Source organism: Dermacentor variabilis, chromosome 8, assembly GCF_050947875.1.
Source record: "Dermacentor variabilis isolate Ectoservices chromosome 8, ASM5094787v1, whole genome shotgun sequence".
Lineage (NCBI taxonomy): Eukaryota > Metazoa > Arthropoda > Arachnida > Ixodida > Ixodidae > Dermacentor > Dermacentor variabilis.
Genome location: NC_134575.1, coordinates 105082256 through 105095791, shown reverse-complemented (window position 1 = coordinate 105095791; position 13536 = coordinate 105082256).

Here is a 13536-nt window from a genome sequence, read left to right as displayed (position 1 = left end):
GAATCTGCGCTAAGTCCCACAGAGGATCAGAGATTCATGGTTGAGACTAAAACAGGAGAAGTGCGAGTTCTTCAAACCATCTCTTGTTTACTTGGGCCACGAAATCAGTGAAATTAGTCTTTAACCATGAAGGAAAAACATTAAAGCCATCATTGAAGCGCCCGAGCCCAACGACATTGTTGAGCTTAGGTCTTTCGCTGGGCTCCTGTCACACTACGGAAAGTTCCTACCAAACTTGTCTACAATGCTGGCGCCCTTGTATGCTTTGCTTCACAAGTACAGTGCCTGGAGGTGGACAGATGAAGAACGAAAAGCTTTCATCATAAGCAAGGAAGTCATCATGGAGGCAAATGTGTTGGCACACTATGACTCATTTAAGGAACTGGTGCTAGCATGTGATGCTTCGCCATATGGAGTTGGTGCGGTGTTTCATATCGTGAAAAAAGGGGCGGAGTACCCACTATAATTCGCATCTCGAACCCTCACACCAGCTAAGCGAAACTATTCGTACCTGGAAGAAGAGGCACTGGCCATTATTATTGGTGTCCCAGGCTTCGGAGACTACTTGCTGTGTCGGAGTTTTGTCCTAATGACTGATCATAAGCCATTGGTCGGCATCTTTCTTGAAGACAAGGCAATTCCAGCCATGACCTGCTTCCCGCATCCAGCGTTGGCCACTGATACTTGGAGCCTACCCTTATACCATTGAACACCGACCGGGGCGGGCATCTCTATGGAAAAGCTGATGCCATGAACCTGTTACCACTGACAGTGCTTTTACAGGGAAAGGCAATGGAGCACACCACCCTCAACCGGGTGAACAACTACCTCGAATCTAAGGGAGTATATCCGCACACCATCGTTAACGCAGGATGTGATACTCCAGCTCAAGCATCAAGTCATCGATGACAAGTGTCGCAGCACCAAGGCAATCCTGGGCCTTGACCTGGAGAGTGCTTTCGACAGGGTCAGCCGTTCGGCCTTCTGAGAGATCACCGAGCTCAACCTCGGTGGGAGGATTTGTAACTACGCCAGAGGCTTGCTCACTGGAAGAAAATTCATCCTTATCGCGGGTGATATCACATGCGAAGAACAAGAGCTCGGCAGCAGAGGGACCCCGCAGGGCTCGGTCATATTGCTGATGTTCTTCTATTTGATCGTGACTGGCCTTGCCGAAAGGCTTCAGACAGTACCCAATATCAAGCACGTGGCATACGCAGATGACGTTATGATCTGGTCCATTCGGGACTAGCGACAGATCAAGATGGCCTTGCAGCAGGCCACTAGGTGATCGAGCAGTACCTGGCTGGCGCCAGTCTTCGATGCTTTCCGGAGTCAGAACTCTTGCTGTACTGGCCTACCTTCAAGGGATGGTCTACCAAAGGCTTCGTTAAAACATGAGAAAGCGAAAAGATCCAATTACACATTAAGGATGGGGGCACCATCCCCATTGTCACTGGTTTCTATGTCCACTACATCTGTCTTGCAGCTTCTGTAGAAAAAAGGAGAAAAAGAAGTCTCATATCTAAAGCCAGTAATCAAAGAAACAAAAATACATGAAAAATATAAACATTTCGAAGCTCAGGCCATATGGGTAGAATGTTTCATCACGTGTCATAAGCTTGCCTGCAAGTAATGACATGATCAATGATGGACATAAGAGTTTACACGCCAGAAGCATAAGCAATGCTTATTGATAACAGAGAAGATTATTGATTGCATAAAGTAACTGATATTTGTGCAGATTGCAAGTTTGCGATTGGACACCACTTTTATCGCTGACTTCTTCAACTATACTCGCGGTCTTCTTTCTGTGGCTATGAAGGGAAAGCTACGGGGGCGAAGTTCTTGCAAATATGTTACCACGCCACGTACTCGGCCAGCGTTTGACAGAGTTTTTGGTTGCTCGGAACGGACAATCAATCGACGCAACTCGATTGGTATCGATAGGTTTGTCCCTTCGAAACAAGTTCGCAAGCGAAGGCCTAACCCATGAATAACCAGAGAAATATCTATATTATGCACAAGATAAGGAGGCTGAGGAAGCAAAACAAGGAGTCAACACCCCTTTTTATCGACTTAAAACGTAGCATGTTACATAAAAAAGCGAATCGAAAAGTAGTTATTTCTCCCGTCGTCCTAACGAATTTATTAGCAACGATGTTCAAAAATTTTGGCGCTGCTTGAAACAGACACATTATGACATCGAGGAAATAAATATTGCTGGAGATTCAACCGCTGATGCTTGGGAGATCACGCAACATCTTAACCAATATTTTCAAAGCGTTTATTCAAGGACTGAGCAACACGAACATCAGTGCTCAAGTTGTACAGAATCGCAAAATATTACGATAACTCGTGAAGAAGTCTTAGCCATGCTTCTTAAACTTGATGATAGCAAATCACCAGGGCCTGGTGATATACGTAATGCATTCCTAAAGCGTTGCGCCGAACAGATATCTGCATTTCTGACTGACCTTTTCCAGTTACCACTTGCTTCCGGTGAAATACCAACAGACTGGTGCACGCAAAGCACGTGTTGTCCAAGTTTATAAAAAAGGCGAACCTTTAAATGCCACGAACTATCGACCAATCTTGATCACAAGCACAGGCTGTAAAATACTGAAACATGTTATAGCATCATACGTTCAGCAACATTTAGAAGACAACCAGGTATTATCACAATTCCAGCACGGTTTTTGAAAAGGATTATCTACTGTCGCGTAACTGATATCTACTGTACATGAACTGGGATGTGTCTTGGACCGAAATGGTCAATTAGATGTATTGTTCCTAGACTTCTCCAGAGCGTTTGACCGCGTTTCACATGCAAAACTGCTGTTTACATTGGAATGTATTGTTCACTGGATCAAGGCCTATGTCAGCGATAGGAAACAGTACATCACCATTAGGAACTGTTCTCCTCGGTTGTTATATGTTACCTCTGGTGTGCCCCAAGAAGGTGTCTTGGGCCCACTCCTTTATTAAATTTTTTTCAATGACTTGCTGGATATTATTCCTAAGAAAGTGTCTGACCGGCTATTTGCCGATGATTGCGTTGTGTTTAAAGAAATTATGTGCACAAAAGATCAATAAATATTGCAGGACACTTTACAAGCTATTTCCCACTGGTGTACGAATTGAGGTATGCAGTTAAACGATGAAAAAAAAACGGTACTTCTAAAAGTAGCAAGGAAGAATAACCCGTGCATTTTTACACACCAACCTCACAACAATAATATTGCCACAGGGATGAGAGCAGCCAAAAAGGGATAGGAAATTATATTTACAGAATATACACAGAGAGAGACGGCGGCAGGCTAGACAGCAGAACAACAACACGAGCGCTACTCCGATCGTCGTGTTCACCGTCTTTCTGGCGCATTCTTTCACGCTCGGCAGGTTGCGTGCTTCAGTGCGCGGGACTAGCGCGTAACATAAAACCTCCAGAGGCGAGAGCGCCGTCTTGGCGCAGCATTAGGATCGCGTCCGGCTTAAGCCGGGAGACGAGCACGATATTAGTGGCGGACGTGGCAGATGAATGACTGCTCAATGGAGCGATCTCGTACGTGACGTCAGCGATCTTGCGTAGGACCTGGTAAGGCCCGGAGTAGCGGGAAAGAAGCTTGGACGACAAGCCAACGTGATGGCAAGGCGTCCAGAGGAGTACCAAGGAGCCCAGAGAGTAATTAACGACTCCGTGATGGTGATCGTAGCGGGCCTTCTGGGACAGCTAGGAGGCATAAAGACGATCCCTTGCAATCTGGCGAGCCGTTGCAGCCCGAGAAGCTGCATCGCAGGCGTAGTCTGTAACAGGGTGCACAAGTGATAGAAAAAGAGTCTCGAAGGGTAACGTGGAATGGCGGCCAAACAAGAGAGAAAAGAGGGAAAAGCCAGCGGTGTCATTGCATGATGAGTTGTAGGCAATTTTCACATAAGGCAATGTGCTGTCCCAATCACGGTGGCCTGAGGAAACGTACATGGAGAGCATATAGTGGTCAGCGTGCGATTGAGGCGCTCGATATAAACCCATTGGTTTGCGGATGGTAGGCAGTGGTTAGCTTGTGACGTATGGAACACGAGCGAAAAATGTCGTCGACGACTTGGGACAGAAATGGGCTGCTACGATCGGTCAGCAGCTGTCGACGAGCGCCATGGTGAAGAATAACGTCGTAAAGTAGAAATTCCGCAACGTCAGTGGCACAGCTTGTCGGCAGTGCCCGCGTGATAGCGTATCGTGTCGCGTAGTCCGTAGCTACGACAATCCACTTGTTCCCAGTCAGAGGTGTTGGGAATGGTCCGACGAGATCCAGGCCGATGCGGTAGAACGGGACACCGGGAATGTCTATGGGTTGAAGAGAACCGGCCGGCGACAAGGATGGATGCTTGTGCCGCTGACAGGACTCACAAGCGGCAGCGTATCGGTGCACAGAGCGGTGGAGGCCTGGCCAGAAGAATCGACGCCGAACGCGATCGTACGTGCGAGTTGCTCCAAGATGTCCAGCGGTTGGGGCGTCATGAAACTGTTCGAGAACAGTGGAACGGAGTGTTTCGGGAACAACCAGTGGAAGCTCTGGGCCACTGGAGCTGGTGTTGCGTCTGTGTAAGATTCCGTCACGAAGCACAAATAATTGTAGGGACGGGACAGAGTGATGAGAGCGCAGACTGTGCATAATTGACCGCAAATCGCGGAGCTGTTCGCTGCGTATGCCGGTTAAATCGGATATCGCGAAGACGCACGCGTCCAAACCACGCGCTGACAAGTCGGGAGGATCGACGGGATAGGCAGTCTGCATCCAGGTGCAGTCTGCCAGACATGTAAGTGACGTGAAAGCTGTAATGCAGTTTCAGTGCCGAGCGACGAAGTCGTCCAGTGGGATCTTGCGTATCCAGCGTTGCTGCAATTTGTACATGCCTGTAAATACACCTTCACTTGACTATTTCCGAATCATGGCAATATTAATCTTCAAACCAACTCTTACACTCTCTCTGTTAAGGTCATCAATCATTTGTTGCCCAATGCACGTACGCGTAGTGTATTCCACAAGTTTAAAATTTTACGAGTATACTACCTCTACGGGTACCAACTTATGTGTTCTTTTAAATGTGATATGGTTAAGGGTGCTACTTATATCAGAAATATTGCAAACTTGCAACAGAATCCAGCTTTTCGCCTAAATCCATACACTGAACACTGGGCAGCTACTTGCCCACGCACAAATTACGGGCTTGTGTGTTCACCTTAACGATAAAGAGTGCGCAGCTGAGTACGCCTTCCTGAGGTACACCAGTTCCCATGTATGAATGTATGCGACAGTGGATTACCTATTTTTACCCTGGCTGTACGGTTGTGTAGGTAGCTTAAATTTCTATAATCTTTCACATATTGCCATGGATGCCCAGCGCGGACAGGTCGCGCAGGATTCCGTAACGCCAAGTTTTATCGTACGCCTTTTATGGAGAAACACAGATAAGAAGGATTGTTTATGAATTCACTTCAATTATGGGGTTTTATGTGTTGAAACCGCTTTCTGATTATGAGGCACGCTGTAGTGGGGACTCCGGAAATTTGGACCACCTGGGGTTCTCTAACGTGCACCTAAATCTAAGTACACGTACGGGTGTTTTCGCATTTCGCCCCCATCAAAATGGGGCCGCCGTGGCCGGGATTCGATCCCGCGACTTCGTGCTTAGCAGCCCAACACCATAGCCACTAAGCAACCACGGCGGGTGAGGATTGTTTATGAACGAAGGCGTCGTGAATGTTTGCTTCAATGCGCACCAGTTGGTCGGTTGTAGACCGTCCTTCTCTGTAACCGCACCAATATGGATCAAGAAGTTTGTTTGACTCAAAGAAGTGTACAAAGCGACGGTTTATCATTTTTTTTTCAAAAAGGTTACATATGCAACTTGTGAGGGCGATTGGGCGGTAACTTGTTACTAATATGTGGTCTTTGCCTTGTTTCAGAATCGGAACAAGGGATTATTTGCATGCAGTAGGAAGGTACCTGGCAGCCCATATAGCATTGAAAAGGGCAAGTAGCGTTGTTTGAGTATCCCTGTGGAGATGTTTAGGCATGTCGTGCATGATCCTCTCAGCTCCAGGTGCAGAGCTCTGACATGCATTCACGGACGCTCTCAACTCAGCAATCTTAAAAGTCAGGTTATAGGATTCGTTCTGTCTGCATTTGCGGTCGATGGCCTCGCGTTCTGCTATTTGTTTGTGCTTTAGGAATGCCTCGGAATAATGATCAGAACTGGAAACGCACTGAAAGTGTTCGCCAAGAGCCTCAGCTTGGTCTTCCAAGCTTTTCGCTTCATTGTTTACCAAGGGCAAAGGATGAATTCCTTGTCCCTTTAGCCTTCTCAGCCTGTCCCATATTTTAGCTTCTTGAGTATATGAATTTATACCTGAATGAAACCTCTGCCAGCTTGCTCTCTTTGCCTGTCGTCGCGTCCTTCTTCCCTGGGATGTAACCTGTTTAAATTATATTAGATTTTCGGCCGTGGGACATTTACGTAGTTTGTCCCAAGCTTTATTTTGTCTCCTCCGTGCCACTCTATAATCATCATTTCACCAGAGGACCCGTCTTTTGAATGAAGTGCCACTTGTTTGAGGAATGAACTCAGCGGCGTCAGTGATAAACGCGGTAAAGTATGAAACAGCATGATCTATACTAAAATTATCTATAAAATCTTGTGATAAGTAGATGGATTCCTTAATATGTTCCCAGTCAGCTGAGGCCAGTTTCCAGCGAGGGACATGCGGAGGAGAGACATGTTGTGTTCTTAGGTGAAGAGTTACTGGAAAATGATCATTTCCGAATGGATTTTTAATTACACACCATTCTAAATCAGGGAGGAGAGAAGCAGAACCGATCGACAGGTCTATTGAGTATGTCTTATGATGTGGATTATAATACATCGGTTCTTTGTTATTGAAGAGGCACGCACCGGAGGTTGAAAGTGAATTTTCAATGAGTCGACCTCAATTAAGCGTCGCATCGCGAGTCTCCCCACATCGTTTCATGAGCGTTAAAATCTTCCACCAGTACGCAAGGCTCGGGAAGCTGATCAGTGAGGTTATAAAAGTCTGTTTTTTCGAGATGATGGTTCGGGGGTATCTAAATGGAATATATACAGTGACCAATTCATTAAAGAGAATAGCCCGAACTGACACTGCCTCAAGGGGCGTCTTAAGGGCGATAGTCGGCTATTGAGCGACAGACTTGATGGCTACCATTGCTACATCATCAGAGGCGTTAGCCTTCCCGCGGTCTTTCCGGAAGATGTAATCACGAAGGAAATTAGTAGGTTTCAGATGTGTCTCTTGAACACACAGCAACTTTGGATTGTGTTTGCATAGTAGTTCTGTAATGTCATCGAGGTTGTGAAGAAGTGCTCTGACATTCCACTGTGGTATCTGTGTCTTCATTGTGATAAATGCGTTGCGTGCTGTGCATTTAAGAGATGAAGATCAGCTCACAGGCCCTTTCCAGGCGCCGTGACGCGCGATTAGTCTGTTTTGGAGCAATCGCGAGAACCTCGCCGCTCCTTAAGCGCTGACGGCGCCACCTGGCTGGTCGTTGTTTCTGTCGCATCTTGTGAGGTGCTGGACAGGCGCTCTTGCGAGCGCTCTGTTTGACGTGAAGGCCTCGATACGTTGGACGAGGCCTTTCAGGCTACCTGCCCGGAGGTCGATGGCCCCTTCTGCCGGGGTGGCGGAGCAACGCTAGCTGCAACCGCCGGGGAGGGGGGGGGGGGCGGATGGTGTCACTGCCGACTCGCTGCGTGTGGGCCGGACACCCGCCAGATGTCGTGCCGCTGCCCCCTGTTGCGTCGTATCGGCAAAGGTGTTCTTTGGCATGTAGAATACCTGCCTGCGTGCCTCCTTGAAACTTAGGCTTTCTTTTACTTTTTTACAATTTCCTTTTCTATTTTTCCAAGACGGGCACGCCCGCGAGTATGTAGCGTGCTCCCCATCCCAGTTTACACAGTGGAGAGAGTTCTCACAAGATTCAGAGGTATGTTCATGGGCACTGTATTTCGCACAGGCTTGGCGGCCTCAGCAGCTCTGTGTACTGTGACCGAAACGCTGGCATTTGAAACATTGCAGGGGATTTGGCACGTATGGCCGAACACAAAGCTTCATGTACCCGGTCTCGATGGGCTCGGGAAGAACACTTGTGATAGAAGTATTAGGTGCTTGGTCTGGGTTTCCTTATTGTGACGCCTAGTCTTAATTCGTTTAGCGTTGATGACGTTCTGCTCAGTGAAGCCCTCGAAGAGTTCCGCTTCAGTCAGCTCCAAGAGACCATCATCTAAGACTATGCCACGCGTGGTATTCATAGTACGGTGCGGGATTACTGTTACTTGCCTCTCCCGAAATGACACTACTTATCACCGCTTGCCATCCTCGACGTCTTATAACCTGGACCAAAAACTTCAAAGGCTGTGAAACAAAGTACGGTGAAATGGTTCACACTGGTTTGTCTGGTTTTTTCCAAGTGAATTGCACAGAAACGGGGGAAGTTGTGGACTTGGCAGCCGAAAAACTGAAAGACATCTTCGGTGCGCACTCGGGGGATGCGACAGAAATTTCTCCAAGGGAAGCCCTGCCAACGCCAGCCGTACGTCACTGGTATAACCAAATACAGCATAACCAAGACTGGCTAGCCACACAAGGTTAACCCTTGCTGCCGGGAAACTCGGAAGTGAGAAGTGGAGAGGACAGGAAATATTAAAAGTAAGAGAGAAAGAGGAAGATTGAAGAGGAGGACAGGAAAAGCGGACTGCCGATTTCCCCCGGGTGGGTCAGTCCGGGGGTGCCGTCTAAGTGAAGCAGAGGCCAAAGGGGTGTGTTGCCTCCGCCGGGGGGCCTTAAAGGTCCAAACACCCAACATCGGCTCGACCAGCAGGACACTCCTTCCCCTAGGCACGGCTAAGCCGCACATGGCTACACACGGGAGGGTCCAACCCTCGTGTGCGCGGGTACGTGGTGTCGCAATACACCAAACGCCTGCTGACGCAGACGCCTTTGTGGGGCATCACATTAGAGAGTTTTAGTTTAGGGGACGCAACCGGCTTGCGTACGCAAGAACTAAGGGCGACGGTTCTGCGCATGCGCAGACGCTGACGTAGGAGCCTGCGCATGCGCAGTACTGTGGCCCCTAGTTCTTGTGTACGCAAGCCGCTTGCGTCCCCTAAACTAAAGCTCTTTATTGTGTTGCTGAGGCACATCTTAAAAATCTTGAAATTGTGTTAGCGAGATAATCAAGTCACGGCAGTCATGGTTATATGAAGGCTTTTGTTCTTCACCAACGATGGCACTATTTTTGTCAATATGTTTCCGCTGAACATTGCAGCCACGGGTGTACCTATGTGAAGCAAGACTGATTATAACCACTTTGCTCAAGTGAACAGCATTTTTTATGCCTCCCTGACTCCTCTTGTGTGTTGATTATGGCACTGCAATAAAAAATTCAAAAACATATGCTTTTGTGTCCACTATTCTAGAGGTGTGGTGTAGATCGAAGAATGTAATATCTCAGCAAGCATTTTGGTACACGCATAGCAACCACATGACTGCACGTGCTTAGGGATCCTAAAAAGGGCTTTCTTTGCCACAAGGTGCATGATTTAAGTGTGCAGTACATAGGTGTTAAGAAACAGCTTGCCAAGCACATAAGTATGTTAGATATGTTGCTTGATATTGGTAAAAATTCGAATGTAATTCTCGTTTAAATGCACTATACTCATTACTTTCAGGAACAGTAGCATGTTTTACCAAGAGTTAGACAATTAGTTCATATATGTGCACATTAACACAGAAATGTTGCCTATGCCAATGAGAATATTGTAACTGACCGAAGTGAACCCATTTTTGATCTTTTGAAGTACACAGCATGACAGTGGCTGACGATTTCCTTTTCGCAGGCGATTACAAACCCACCAGACAAATCTGTAGGCCACGTACCACTAAGTATTGCAGCAGCAAGAAGCACAACAAAAATACATGGGGCATGCATAATGTGAATTGCGCATATACATGTGCTTTCTCGGTCATGCTGTCACTAACGTTAGCTTCCTTGATTTGTTGCGCTCCGAGCACTTCTGTGCATGAAGAAACGGGGAGAAAAAGAAGCGATGCATTCGAAGCTCAGTACAGCAAGAAATAATATTAGTTATGCAACAGGCTAAACAGCCAGGGCTGTGACGACGCAACTATTCGGCATTCGCAAGACGCTGAGCCCTCTCAAAACTGTTCCTGTGAGTGTCTTATTAGCTCTTTATACTCGGGAACAAACACGCCAAGGCTACTTTCTTCATGGCTAGCGCACGGTGGTCATGAAGGAGTCAATTGTCTGGCTTGTGTGTGCAAACAAGGGGTTGCTTAGGAAACTTACTAAGCGTACCATCACGTCCAGAAATTTCGCCAGGTGGCACCTGGTTTGGCTGGCCTTCTCAAAGGCACGTTGTGTAAGCACCTAGCGAGTGTAACCTCAAATAAATTAGTCTAAGCAACACAACTATAAAAACCGACGCTAACAAATGTCTGTCACTGTGTGAAGATAACGCATGGAAAATTCGTGGGCAGTGCGACGGTCCGCTCGTATTTATGCGTAGGCCGGATTTCAGCGAATGCTCAGCTAAAATGAGCGCGTCGCGGACATTCTTAAATTTATAATCGTAACTGACACAGAGCGCTTGCCCTCGGGCACCATGTTGAAGACAGTCAGCTGGGCCGACTGGATGGTGTGCTGGTGGGTCGAACGCAAGCGGAGATTCACACTCTCCATCGTCGAAACCGGCACTGTCACTGCTTGATGTCTCCAGAAATCTAGCACAGCTCTCCGTTTCATTAGCACACATGCTCCCGAAGGGTCACAAGAAACGTGTAGTAAGAGAGAAACGTGAAGCGCCAAACGCAGACAGCTGTGAAATAGACGCTGACAAAACACCGCATCAGAAGTGAAATGCGTCGATCTTCAAACGCGACGAACGCCTCTAAAACCATATACGCAATTCGCAGCCGTTTCAAAGAGGGGGATTTCACTCACAGTCGTTTAATTAATGATGCATAAGCTCGATGCAAGTATAGAGCAGACAACTTTGAGTCCCATGCGCGGTGCCATGTGACGTCATGCTACAACAACCGCCACTCATCGGGAGATCTGTTGCAGTTTCGTATATATGAAAAAAAAGCTGAATAAAAACTATATACGGCTGCAATTGGCCTGGAATAATCACCGTTGTTTTTTCTATATGTGTAAGCACACGACATGCCCAACAGTTGAAAATATTTACAATATTACTGGACAATCACTTTAAGGAAATACGCCAGAGCCAACAGACGTACTACAACCGAGGTGCAAGAGACCTGGAGCGTCTGCACTCTGAGTCTGTGATTGTAGTGTTTAACAACCGAATAAAAGAGCTTCGTCGCAACAGTAGCATCTCCACTCCCACAGCCGCACATCAACAACAGCGACTATGCCACAACCTACAGTACCCCAACCGCAGACACTAAGGCGAAGCTCAAGACAGCGCCGAAAGCCACGATGCTGCGTGTAGTGTGACTGAAGCCTCAGTTCCAAAACAGCTATTTTCTTTCACTAAAGAAAGGGAGATGTGGCCAGAAGCATCGTCATATGCATCACCACCATTGCCAGCGCCGCCTACCTCCTTTATTAGGAGCAATCACAGCGCACCTATAGAACGTCTTTATTTCTCGACGGTCATAGCGTGCAACTATGTCTGCACCACAGTGCACACGAAGGTGGAATGTAAAGAAGCACAAGCAGAAGCAGAGCAGTGATTTCAATATGTGCCACCAAGCAGTAAACCTTCCCCCACTACTAACAGGTCAGAGCATATGGGTGCGAACCGACCAAGTACTCGCTACAGTGTTGAGCTTCGCCCAAAGGTCATGATGCTACATGGTTGAAACACAGCAAGGTAGTGTCCTACAGCGTAATTAGTGCCACCTGATCCCTTTCGCTCCTGCAAGAGAACTGCAGACAACTTCACCAGGTATACAAGAGCCACCACAGCATCCTGTTGCAGTCCGGGAACCACAGTCTTCCAGCACAGCAGGGTCAAGAACCACCCAGGGACAGTTCTCTACAGACGGTGATCGAGTAGTGTGGACATGTAGTGGCAAATGCAGTGTTTCCCCAGATAGCCTAAACTTTTGTTTCCTGGCCTCACCTCTCTTCTGTGGTTTTTAATGGGATTGATGTAGGTGACACCACTGTTCTGTTAGAATGCCAAAAGTTCGCGGCTCCCTCTGTACATTGGTTGACTGTATATATGTACTGGCCTTCAAATAAAGCGGGCAATTGTTCACTTGGGATCGAACGTGTCGGGCATGTCTTTCAATGCTGTCACAACAAGTGGCATGGGCCTACAAGATTACATCGGTCATATTTGCATACATCTTACATCCACAACATAGTACGGGCTCCAGCAATGAACCTACGTTGTGTGTGTATGAAAGATGTGAGGAACATTGTGCAAACATGGCACCTCAGATAGCAGCATCAAAAGAAGCAGTACTAAACAGCAGCTTAGCAATTTAGCTGGAATAACTCTCAGAAAATTTCTTAGACTTTAAGACAACCAATCTTTACAGCAAAATTGAGCCTGAGTAGAACTATCAGTGGCTGAGCCACATTCCTCAATATTCGTCTTCATTGTTTACATTTGGGTTACTGAACTTGTGCCTTTTGCATTGTGGCAAGCAGCTGTTCAAGCAAGTCTTCGATTCACTAGCCACAAAAATCTGACATAAACAGGGTAACAGTACGAACATGGAAAGCAAGAAACAATGCATGTAAACGCTACATAGAGCACCATTAAAATTTGCAACAGCTCACCTACACGCGCATTATCTAGAACGGCAAGCCCCACGAAGGAGGAAAAATTTTTTTATCGCGATCGATGCACAAAAATAAATGGCAACAGCAGCAACATGCGTAAGAACCAATTTGAACCTTTGCACCATAGGGAGGAAAGGCCAAGCTGAGAGCCAATATGTGCCCTCTTCACAACAGCCAATACAACAAACAAGAGCAACAGCACTCAAAAAAGGAGTAAAAGCTGCCCAAGATGAACTTATTAACCACAAAGGCGCTGCAAAAGCATAAGGAAATGAGCTACTCCATCGTTACACCCAAATGTCCCAGCGTGTGTGTGGTCTGATCTTAAGTTGTGCACGGTTCAAGGCTAGTTGAGTTCAAAATTAGCAAGATCGGACAACTATGACACCAATAGGCAGGAGGCCAAAGTTTGATTCCTACGTGGGCGGCTGCACTCGAGCGTGAGTACATATTTATTATCGAAATTTCGAAACAATTTTTGCTTACTTCAGCCTGGTTATTAAACTCTATGAATACATATACATGGTGAACGTACAAAGACGCACACTCATACAAACACCCTTCTTGACTCATGCCAGCTATTCGCCAACAGCTGCTACGTGTCGGAATCACCTATACTATGAAATAAAGCAGCCCGACAAGACTTAGGAGCAGC